This window comes from Ornithorhynchus anatinus, chromosome 4 (assembly GCF_004115215.2).
Source record: "Ornithorhynchus anatinus isolate Pmale09 chromosome 4, mOrnAna1.pri.v4, whole genome shotgun sequence".
In the NCBI taxonomy this organism is placed as follows: domain Eukaryota; kingdom Metazoa; phylum Chordata; class Mammalia; order Monotremata; family Ornithorhynchidae; genus Ornithorhynchus; species Ornithorhynchus anatinus.
The window spans coordinates 16,816,424-16,828,300 of NC_041731.1; the positions used below are offsets into that span (position 1 = coordinate 16,816,424).

General features: G+C 42.1%; 1 non-coding gene across 1 annotated transcript; it reads right to left on the reverse strand.

Annotated features, from left to right (window-relative positions):
• Positions 1 to 1,900: 1,900 nt before the first annotated feature.
• LOC114811411 lies at positions 1,901 to 2,038 on the reverse strand. The gene has a single exon (XR_003759115.1). It is a non-coding gene; the product is annotated as a small nucleolar RNA SNORA7 (small nucleolar RNA).
• Between the last annotated feature and the right edge of the window lie 9,839 nt (positions 2,039 to 11,877).

Here is an 11,877-nt window from a genome sequence, read left to right on the forward strand (position 1 = left end):
ACAAGAATGGACAGTAGTCAAACACTCCATCTACCATATCATCAGTGAAACCCAAAGCAAGGAGAGTGGAGGAAACATTTTAAAGTAAACAGTAATATGAAGCCTCAGACTGTGCATATCTTAGCTGAAAACAGGGCGATCTGATTGGAGTACTGCAGTCAAGAAAAAGACGACCCCTATTAAACAAAAGTTTCATAAGCATTGATGAATAGAAAAAAGTGCAAACAGTTCCCAACACTGCAAACAACAAATACGACAGGGAAACAAAGAAGGGTTCTCATGTTCTACAGTCCGGTTGCGTCTGTGGGTCCCGCTTTGGCCTCTTCAGATACATACACACACCCAAAGGTGATTTCACAGTCAATAGCTTCTTCTTCAAGAACATAGGACAGCAATATGGATTTCACCTCAATATATCTAGATAATTACCTGTTTTACTCTGATGTAATTTTTAACTGGACACATGCACCCGATTAAGTTGCTGTTTTGAAAATTTACCATACTGGTGTGGTTCAAAATAATTTATAATCACTTTCATCGCTCACTAGAGTAATTGAACACTGAAGAAATTTTCTGGATCATTGCCAAAATACACATTGTTTAAATCTCATTCATCTGTAGGGGAATAGAAAAGTATTGAACTATCAAGTCTTAAAAAATCAATGTTGGGTATTACCGGGTTTTCTAGATGCAATCAAATTAAACATCTGCTCCTATGGAAAAAAGAAGTTAGATGACTTATCAATCAGATCTGGAAAAAGAAAGGGATGTTGAGCATTATGAAGCCACAGATCCAATCACTGATGAATATTCATTGTGAATTGTGAATACACATGTAATATCTCAATTCTGAAATCTCAGTTATCTCACATGCTGAAGATGTTGAGACTGCGTTTGGCATAATGATTTAAGAAGGCAATCATGCAGAACACCTGCAAAATTGAATGCCATTCTCAGAATGCAAAAAATACCATCTCCCACAAACTGGCACATCTGACCAGAAAAATGAGTCTGAATCAAATACTGAATTTTTTTGTTCCCAAAGAACTTCTGCCCATTCGGTGAGGATGAAAATGAATCTATTTGACCTAGATATAGTCTGTTACATTGAAGGTTTTGCTCAAGCAATCAGAACTATTTTCTGACACCAACTGACAGATTCCTTGTTGTATTTTCAAAGAGTCGCAATTTAGGGTAGTTTGAATCAGAATGGCTCAGTGATGGAGCCCTCCTATTTCCGATGGCCATGAAGAAAGGATACGAAAATATCCCTTCATTCGGTTCTCGACAGCCACGTTATTGTGATATCATTTGAAAGTTCCCAAGCTTTTTGAGTAATTGGCCAGAACCTGGGGACTACCGATAATGTCAAGTCTATGGAAAATATAAATAAATTCTGATAGCTTTCCTTGAACTTTTCATGTATCAGATGTGTGATAAACACCATACCTGTTGACCCTTCTGCGGTCTAAAGTCACACTGAGAGTCTGGGAGTTCCTGGTGAATGATATTCTTCGGTATCGTGTCTTGGAGGGGCGGCATAGAAGACATTGTATTGTATTTTTCCACTGTATTTCATATATTGGGGAAGGGCCTATAAGCAGAAATTCCCATCACATCCCAGACTGTTTGCGTTTTTGCTTAGACTGTCAGCCCTGTGTGGGACAGATATTATGTCTGGTCTTCTGCCGCTCAGCCGTTTCCAACCCGTAGCGACACCACAGACACATCTCTCCCAGAATGCCCCGCTCTCCATCGGCAGTCATTCCGGTAGTGGTTCCATAGAGTTTTCTGGGAAAAATCTGGAAGTAGTTTACCATTACCACCTTCCGGGCAGTAAACTAGGTCTCCGCTCTCGACTCTCTCCTGTGCTGCTGCTGCCCAACACGGGTGAGTTTTGACTTGTAGCAGATGGCCTTCCGCTCGCTAGCCACTGGCCAAGCTAGAAATGGAATGGATAGGACTCTGCTTGACTCTTCCTCCCATAGTTGAGACTGGTAGAATACTGGAAACTCTCCAGGTGTGACCCTGAGGGGGGGGGAGATTGTGTACCAACTGATTATTACTCAAGCACTTGCTAGGCACGTTGTAAACATTTAACACATACTAATAACTATTATTTTTCAATGTTTTAAAGGCAACAGTGAGTTTCATTACAGCCTTGACATTACTGATGACATCAGATTTTTTGACAGGAAGGTGAAAATTCTCCATATACTAATAACAAATGCTTACAAATTTTCTTCCAATAAAATTTCCACTATCTCATTCAGCAGTATGTTCCAATGTGAAAAAGCAGACTTACGAAAAAGAAAGAGAAATTTTCCCTGCTCTGGGGAGCTGTTTAGGAGCTGAATGCACATCACAGAGACATCTGGCAACTTACTTTCCTGTCTTGAACAATATTTTGCATTAAGCACAAAATTGTCTCCCAAACTTAATAAAAATGTGATCTTTATTAATACAGAATATGTTTGGGATGTCGGTATATACTTTACATTCATAGTTACAAGAACCATCCTTTAAGTCATATCTACAAACAAAGGAGGACTATTTGCCAAGTATTTAGAGATCTCTTTCTAAAATCACATATAAAGCTATCATTATGGAATTCAACAGATAGTTCCCAACATTTATACACCTCAGCATTTCCCAGTCGAAAAAGAAAACATACAAAGCTAAAATTAACCTGAAAGTGATCAATTTTTTTTATGTAGTTAATTTGATTCCTCATGATACCTTAGAATGCAAATTCCTAAACTGTAAGAGCCTAGCATAGACCCAAAATATACATTAAACATTATGCGTAGAGAAGCAGCATGGCTCAGTGAAAAGAGCCTGGGCTTGGGAGTCAGAGATCATGGGTTCGAATCCCAGCTCTGCCCCTTGTCATATGTGTGACTGTGGGCAAGTCACTTTACTTCTCGGTGCCTCAGTTACCTCATCTGTAAAATGGGGATAAACTCTGAGCCTCACATGGGACAACCTGATTACCCTGTATCTACCCCAGTGCTTAGAACAGTGCTCTGCACATAGTAAGCACTTAACAAATACCAACATTATTTATTATTATTTATTAAACAATGCTGTTCAGAAGGGGATCATTTGATGATCGGTTCCACTCTCCCCCCCAGTTAGAAAATAGTTCTTAAATTAATCTTATTTATTTTGTTCTTATTCCTCTTCTTTTTTTCTGAAAATTCTACTAATAGTACTATTAATAAAAAAATGACAATAGTGATATTTATTAAGCACTTACTATGTCAAGCACCATACTAAGCGATAGGGTAGATACAAGGTAATCGGGTCCCTTAGGAGGCTCACGACTAAGTAGGAGGGAACTGAGGTACAGTGAAGTGAAGTGAATGCCCAAGGTCACACAGCAGACTAGTGGCAGAGCTGGGATTTGAACCCAGGTCCTCTGACTCCCAGGCCTGTGGTCTTTCCACTAGGTCACTGCTTCAAGTTTCATTATTTTTCCATCATCTTCAGAAAGTTTCCATAAATTTTTAATTCTCCACTGAATCTCACCTTCCCCATGATCAATTCATGATCCACCCAGCCTAGTGTTGAAAGTCAGCTAAATATTGACCTCCTGGGAACCCATTCACCTTGTCCTTCTAGTTTAGCCCCTACTCTCTCGTACCTCTTCTTCTCTTTCATTTTAATCTGAAGATCTTCTATTTTTAGCTGTCTTTCAGTATTCTGGGCCCAAACCCAAATGAACTACCTGGTTTTGCTCACATCATAACTTCCACCTCCCTCCCCTGCAAAAACACCCAATGATTTCATTTGGCTCATGGCTCAGTCATCCATGGTGGAAGAGTGGATTGTACCTTATAGACTGCTAGGTGGAACAGCTGATCAGGTGAGGGTTTCTGACCCCCATGCTGGATCCACAGTGGAGATTTGGGTGATTGAAGCAGAGGGACTTAGTGGAAAGAGCACAGACTTACGAGCCAAAGGTCATGGGTTCTAATCCCAGCTCCACCACCTGCCAGCTGTGTGACTTTGGGCAAGTCACTTAACTTCTCTGTGCCTCAGTTGCCTCATCTGAAATTGGGCATTCAGCCTGTGAACCCCACGTGGGACAGCCTGAGTACCTTGTACCTGAGTACCCTCCCCTAGAGCTTAGAACAGTACTTGGCACATAAGCTTAGAACAGTGCTTGGCACATAGTAAGTGCTTTACACATAACATCATCATTATTATTATTATTAATAAATGATCTTGCTCCCCTCTCTAAGGATTATTCTTCTAGAAGTTTTCATTGGCTCATCTGCCTTTCTCTAAAGGTCATCCCTCCCTCTCCTCCAGCATTCTGGCTCCCTGTTGGAGAAATCATTTTTTGAGTTACATTAATGAGATTTCTCTCCTCTTATATGATGCACAGTCAAAGAGGCTATCTGGAAACATAAGCATTTACCTCCTAGCACCAGAATCACTCAAATGTTTGCTCTGCCTACAGGCCACAATCACTCTGCACATCCAAACTGAGATCAGGATGCAACTTTCAGAGCTCAAGAATAAAAGAGCTGGATGCAGATGTCAATTAATCAATCAATCGTTGTTATTTATTGAGCACTGTACTAAGCATTTAGGAAAGTACAGTACAACAGAGTTGGTAGACATATTCCCTGCCCACAGTAAGCTTACAATCTACAGGGGAAGACAGACCCTGATACTAATGATTATATGGCTATGTACTTGTAAGTGCTGCAGGGCCAAGAGTGGAGTGAATATCAGTGTCCAGAGTGCACAGATGACAGAGTAGAAAGAGGGAGTTGGGGAAAAGACAATGAGGAAAGACCTCCAGGATTAGATGTGACCTTAATAAGGCTTTGGAAGTGAGGAGAGTGGTGGTCTGGTATATGTAGGGGGAGAGGGGGTTCCAGGCCAGAGGGAGGATGTGGGAAAGGGGTTGGCAGCCAGACAGGTGAAATCAGAGCGCATTGAGCTGGAGTTAGAGGAGCAAAGTGTGCTGGACTGTAGAAGAAGATCAGTGAGGGAGCAGAAGAGGGGGAAAGTTGACTGACTGCTTTAAAGCCAATGGTAAGAAATTTCCATTTGATGCACCGGTGCAGATATGGACCTGTCAGTGCAGGAAATTTAAACGCCTGACAGAGCTCCCTGAAAGTGCAAACGTAGAGCACACGCATGGATATCCCTCTAATTCTCATGTGTTGGAAAGAAAAACAATCAAGATGAAGGCAATCATCCAACAGTAGAGAAAAAGACACTTAATTTCAGCTTCTGTGTTAAGCCTACTGCTGCTTTCAATATAGCCAGTCAACAAAAACAAAAACCATGACAAAACTTGAGCTCTGCATCCCAGAACAACTCCCTCGTGACAAATCATGTCGATATTTCACAAGACAGGCCTGGTAGGGAGCAGACAATTAATGACCACGTTAAGAGCCTTGCTTTATGTGGTTTCATGGTCTGCCATTTTGTCCTTGGCTTTCTCGTTACGCTTCAATACTGTAGTTTGTTATATAGTTTTGGGAGAGTCATCATTATAATTGGTGTTGTGAAATTATTTCCACTCTACATCCTATTCTGGGTCACTTAAATTTTATGAATAATTCTGCTTTTGGTTTGAAATTTTCCATGTTTGGTTTCTACCCATAGGTGATTTTGTTTTGTTTTGGAAAATATGTGGAATCTTTCTAGCTGTTAGGGAGTTAGATGATGGGGAAAACGATTTTTTGGCCACCTCCATTTTTTTAAAAATTAAAAAAAAACCATAGGTGAAATTGAACATGACAAATTAGGAAAATAAGTAGACTTGCATGAGATAGACAAAGTTACAAAATCTTGTGCTTTGTGGAAAAATGTCATATTGCACATATGCAGCAAAAAATAGGTTAACTAACAACAAGGCCAGCTTAAAGTCTGGTGAGGTTAAGGGAGCCAAGCAAGAAAATCATGAGGCAAACAAAAATGCCTTCACCCCTTTCTCCTCACAGCACAAATTGCCAATCTTCCCTATGGGTCTTCTTCGATAAGGAGCATGGAGGACTTGCCTGGGAGAAGGAAGATGGTGCTGAGTCAATCAATCGATTTATCAATCAATGGTGCCAAGATCGGGTGACTTCATCATTTAAAGTATCAAGACAATCAATTAGAGCCAGTATAAACCAACCGTTTATGAGATCATCTGGCAGGATTTCACCTGACTAATGTGCTGTAGAATAAAATGTGCCAATCAGTCATGGAACCTTGCCTTCTGCATCCAGGATTTTCTCCAAGGATGATATGCCGGCATCTCAAGCTCAACGTGTTCTATATTAAACTCATCTTCATCTTTCCTCTCAAATTCCTTCCTCCTAACTTCCTCACCACCCCATTCTCCCCATCTCTAAGGCCTATAACATTATTATTATTTTTATCATTATTATTATGTCCTACTATGTCCCAAATACTGTCATAAGCGCTGGGGCAGATACAAGATAATCAGATCCCACGTGGGGTTCGCAGTCTAAGTAGGAAGGAGGCTTGAATGCTCTTTTGCAAATGAGGGAACTGAGGCACAGAGCGGTTAAGTGACTTGTGTGGGTTCACACAGCAGACGAGTGACAGAGCCAGATTTAGAATCCAGGTCCTCTGACTCCCACGCCTGTGTTCTTTCCAGTAGGCCATGCTGCTTCTCTAGGTAATACGAGATAGATACAAGATGATTAAATCAACCACAGTCCTTGCACCATCCAGGCCTCACAGTCCAAGAGGTAGGGAAGGATATCACCACCGTTTTATAGATAACAAAGCTGACGCACAGAAAGGTTAAATGATTCGTGAAAGATCACCCAGAAAGCCAGTGGTAGAACTGAGTTTACGGTGTGGACTTCCACCCTTCAGACCTTTGCTCTTACTAATGGGCCGTACTGTCTTCCCACTTGCTTTACCCATTACCCCACGTTATCGGAGAGCTTCCTGTATTCCTGTAGTCCAGGAAACAAACCAAACTGCCAGCAGAGAGAGCGATAGAGATGGTTGGGCAATTTAATCACTCTATAGATTTCTCCATGGTCTGAAGCAGTGACCATCCTGATTTATTCCGAGCAGCCTACTTTGCAGGTGGCCTGTTCCCCTGTCTTCTTCCACTATAGAACTAGGTACTATTATGATCAGTTTTCAAATTTTAAGCACCGAGATCCCTTCGCCACCATTCCTCATGCTGCTAGGTTTGTTTTCTATGTCAAGGTATTGACTTTCCTACAGATCTAGGATGAAAAGTCAACAACTCTGGAGCAAGGCTGACCGTGAGCCCCATGTGGGAAGGAACTGTGTCTAACCTGATTATTTTGCTTCTACCCCTGCACCCAGTACAGTGGCTGGCAAATAGGAGGTCCTTAACAAATACCCTGTTTAAAAACAATAGTAGTTCCTTTGGAGAAACATTCTAGACTCATCCAAACTTTGGCTCCCTTCCTTAAAATGTCATTTGGGATATCATCACGTTATTTTGCTTGGCCCACGTAATGTTTTACGATGGCATGTGTTGCATGGAAGTAACACGGCCTGGTGGAAAGAGCATGGGCCTGGGAGTCAGAGGATCTGGGTTCTAATCTTGGCTCTGCCACTTGCCTGCTGTGTGACCCTGGGTAAGTCACTTTCCTTTCTGGATCTCAGTTTCCTCATCTGTAAAAGGGGGGGGTTCAATCCCTGTTCTGCCTGTGAGCCCCATGTGGGACAGGGTCTCTGTCTGACCTGATTAACTTGTTACTATCCCGGGCACTGAGAAGAGTGTTTGGCACAGAGTCAACACCAAACAATTATTATTACTATTATTATCATTATTATTCGTCTCTTTGCTTGGAATTTGTGAAGTCTGCCAGTTGCCCACATATTTGTAAAGGGCAGGCTGCTCTTCATGATTTGTATTTCTTTGTTTTCATTTATCTCCACGTCCCTAGACAATGTGGTGCTTAGAGAGCAGCATGAAGTGACAATGTTCAAATCAGTATTTCAGAGGGACATCCCAGGTTGTATCTAGACTCTTTGCTGGTGCTAAAACTTAGTTTCCTTCTTGCTAGCTTTCCACCCTAATGTTCTGTTGGTTTATTATAGGGGTTCATTATTATCGGCCCGATTTATCTGACGAGTGCTTCTAGAGTGCTGTCCTCAGCATTCAGATGTTCCGTTATGCCAGACACAAGAAATTGCCACCTGCTGAGAAGGGGATTTCCCAGGAGGCCAGAAGAACATTCTAACACCAACCTCTCCACGTCTTGCTGCATCCTCAAGCATAATTATATAAAGTGACGTGGAGCAGTGGTAATAACTGTATTTATTAAGTACTTACTCTGTGCAGAACCCTGTACTCTCCATGGTTTCCGTCCTTCAGGAGGCTCGATCTCAGAGCATCAGTGAGTAGAAGGGACTGAAGTGCCCAACAAAACAAAGGACGAAGAACCATCAAAACACAATCTAGACAAATGCACGAAATAAACACCAAGTCAGCAAGGTGCTGTGGCCAAAGGAGCACAATTTCAGGCTCCTCGGGGCTCAGAGCTCAGAAGACACATGCAGCCATCGCCCCAGAAAGCACTGCAGCAGCCAACAGGCTTCCTGGGGTTTTGGGGAGGCCTCATGTTGTGGTTGTTTTCTTCCTTTCTACCCGGGTGGTGGAAGGCAAGAAGGGATGGTGCGGAGGAGAAGAGACGGGGACAGCTCTTGGGGAGGCAGCATAGCTGGCTGCCCAATACTGGGGGCCACCAAAGACACGCTGTGGGCCGCTTTTGCCTTTCTTGTTGGGGTGGTGGAAAGCAGGACAGGACGAATTCTCCTTGGGGGCACAGAGGAGAGCGGGGCTGTGCTGCACTTATTTCACAACGTTGCTTTCTTCCACAGATGGTGGGGTTCAGATGAGATTCATTTAAATCTGATGCAAGCTGGTCATAACATCATGAAGCAACATTAAGATTGACTTCTCTCACAATCCAACTTGTTCTCTTTAAGGTATTTGTTAAGCAGTTGCTATGCATCAAGCACTGTTCTCCGCACTGGGATAGACACAAATCTATCAGGTTGGACACAGTCACCGTCCGACATGGGGCTCACTGTCTAAGTAGGAGGGAGAACAAATATTCAATCCCCATTTTACAGCTGAATAAACCGAAGCACAGGGAAGTTAACATGTTTTGTAGGTACCAGGGACTAGGGGTCCTCTTGGCAGTCACTCTGTGAAAAAGCAGCACAGCAAAATGGATAAAGCACAGGCCTAAGAGTCAGAAGGTCTTGGGTTCTAATCCCAGCTCGGCCCCGCGTCTGCTACGTGATCTTGGGCAAGTCACTTCACTTATCTGCGCCTCAGTTACCTCATCTGTAAAAGGGATTGAGACTGTGAGCCCCAAATGGGACAGGGACAGTGTCCAACTCAATTTGCTTGGATCTACCCCACTGCCTGGCATATAGTAAGTGCTTAATAAATACCATGATTATTATTATTATTCTGGAAGGTTGGAAAACATTGGATAATGTAATAACAATAATAATAATAATCGTGGCTCAGTGGAAAGACCACGGGCTTGGGAGTCAGAGGTCATGGGTTCGAATCCCAGCTCTGCCGCTTGACAGCTGTGTGACTGTGGGCAAGTCACTTAACTTCTCTGTGCCTCAGTTGCCTCATCTGCAAAATGGGGATTAAGACTGTGAGCCCCACGTGGGACAACCTGATTCCCCTGTGTCTACCCCAGCACTTAGAACAGTGCTCTGCACATAGTAAGCACTTAACAAATACCAACATTAATTAACTAACACTGTTCTAAGCACTGAGATAGACAGAAGGTAATGAGGTTGTCCCACCTGGGGCTCACAGTCTTCATCTCCATTTTCCAGATGAGGTCACTGAGGCCCAGAGAAGTGAAGTGACTTGCCCAAAGTCACACAGCTGACAAGTGGAGGAGCCGGGAATAGAACCCAAGGCTCCTCCCTTAGACTGCCAGCTTCTTGAAGGCAGAAATCATATCTGCCAACTCTGTTGTATTTTTCCAAGTGTTTACTACGTTGCGTTGCACACACTAAGCCCTCACTAAATGCCACTGATTGATTGGGTGCAAAGTCTTGATGTTAATCCCTGCATTTTACAGGATTCCGCAGGAAATATGTCTATTCTGCCCAACCATTGTCTGACACCACATGTTTTCCACAATTTTCCCTAGTTTCCTTTACTCCCTCTTCAAGTACCTCATTTCTCAATTTCATTGGCTCACCGGTGTCACAATTTGCTAGATGATATTTCTCCCACTTATTAGGGAAGCAACACTATTATTCAAAGAGCAACATCCAGGATTTTTTCTAGCAAGCTCAACCTCAACAATCAAGTTCCTTTTCAGGACCTTCTCTTTTCCTTAGTACTCATGAATGCTAATACAGAAATTTTACTTGGGACACTTTTTGAAAGTCAGAAAATCACTACGCACAAGCTATTTGTGCTTCCGATAGCTCAGTATTAGTGACATAAAGGATGAGAGAACTAAGAGAAACGCTAATCCTAGAAGCTCCTAACCAATGAATGGTATTTATTGGGTGCTTACTATGTGCAGAGCACCGTACTAAGCACTTGGGAGTCTAAGGACAAAAACTTTCCAACCAGCTCAATGACACCAAAACAGCTGCATTCTTTAGGATGCCAAAGGATTTGAAAAGAAGTGTTGAGAGGAGATACGCAAAAAATAATCTATTACTGACCAACTTTTGCAAATTTTGCACCATGCCCAGTTTTGACCAACTTGTGGGCTGAACCAGATGGAGTGATTTGAAGAGGAGAAATGGCATTTTCCCTGAGTACTGGATAAATAGTTCCTCCCATTGTGACAAATCATGATTGTGTTCTAAATGAAGTCAAAATTCCTCAGACAACTGATGAGAAAATTTTGCCTATTTAGGTCAACAATTAGAAGTTGAGCAATACTATAATCTCTTGCTACAGTTCACTGCTTTAAATTGAAACTGATTTGGAGCCTGTAAACATTTTTCGTGACCAAAAAATACTACCGGTTGATTGATTAATTGATTCACTAGTTATTCGGGACTATAGTGACTGAAAAGAGTAATTGTACCATCCCTGATGCCTGACAACAACTAGAGGGTGATGAAAGAGCCTGGGGGAAGTGTTTCATTTTTTTTCCCAACAAGCTAAATAGGTGAAAAAGTCACAAGATTTATGATTTGACTTTAGGAGATTGGCAATTGACATTTTCTACTTCTCTGCTATGTGACCTCAGGCAAGTCACTTCACTTCTCTGGGCCTCAGTTATTTCATCTGTAAAATGGAGATTGAGACTGTGTGTCCCAAGTGGGATAGGGACACTGTGTCCAACCCTATTTGCTTGTACCCACCCCATCATTTAGTACAGAGCCAGGCACGTGGTAAGCATTTGACAAATACCACAGTTATAGTTATAATAATTATTATGAAAGCGAGACCTAGTGAGATTTAACTTTTAATGATTTGCATGAGGTTTAAGTAAGTGAAAAAAGTACCTGCTGTGAGTGGATGCCTCCAGAGTTTCCCATGTAGTTAATGCTTTTTTTTTTATGTCTTGAGCATTTCCTATTCTCAGCAATTTATTTGTGCTACGTTTCCTTATCTGTCAATAATTTATCAAAATCATAGGTAAGCACCAATACCAAACGAACCGGTTTACTGATTTATTCCAGCGATTGCCATGTCTGTAGGCTTGCTTTCCTCTGCTCCCGCAGATTATTTCCTCTGGTCTCAGTCCTCACATAGTTCCCTCTCAGCAGAAATACATTTGCGTTGAGTTTTGTAAAATGAATTTATTTTGTGTGTCTGTTAGTATTAGGGTCTCACTGTCTCAGACCTGTCACTTTTTGGATCTCCATGGGGAGTGGGAACCTTGATAGGAAGAT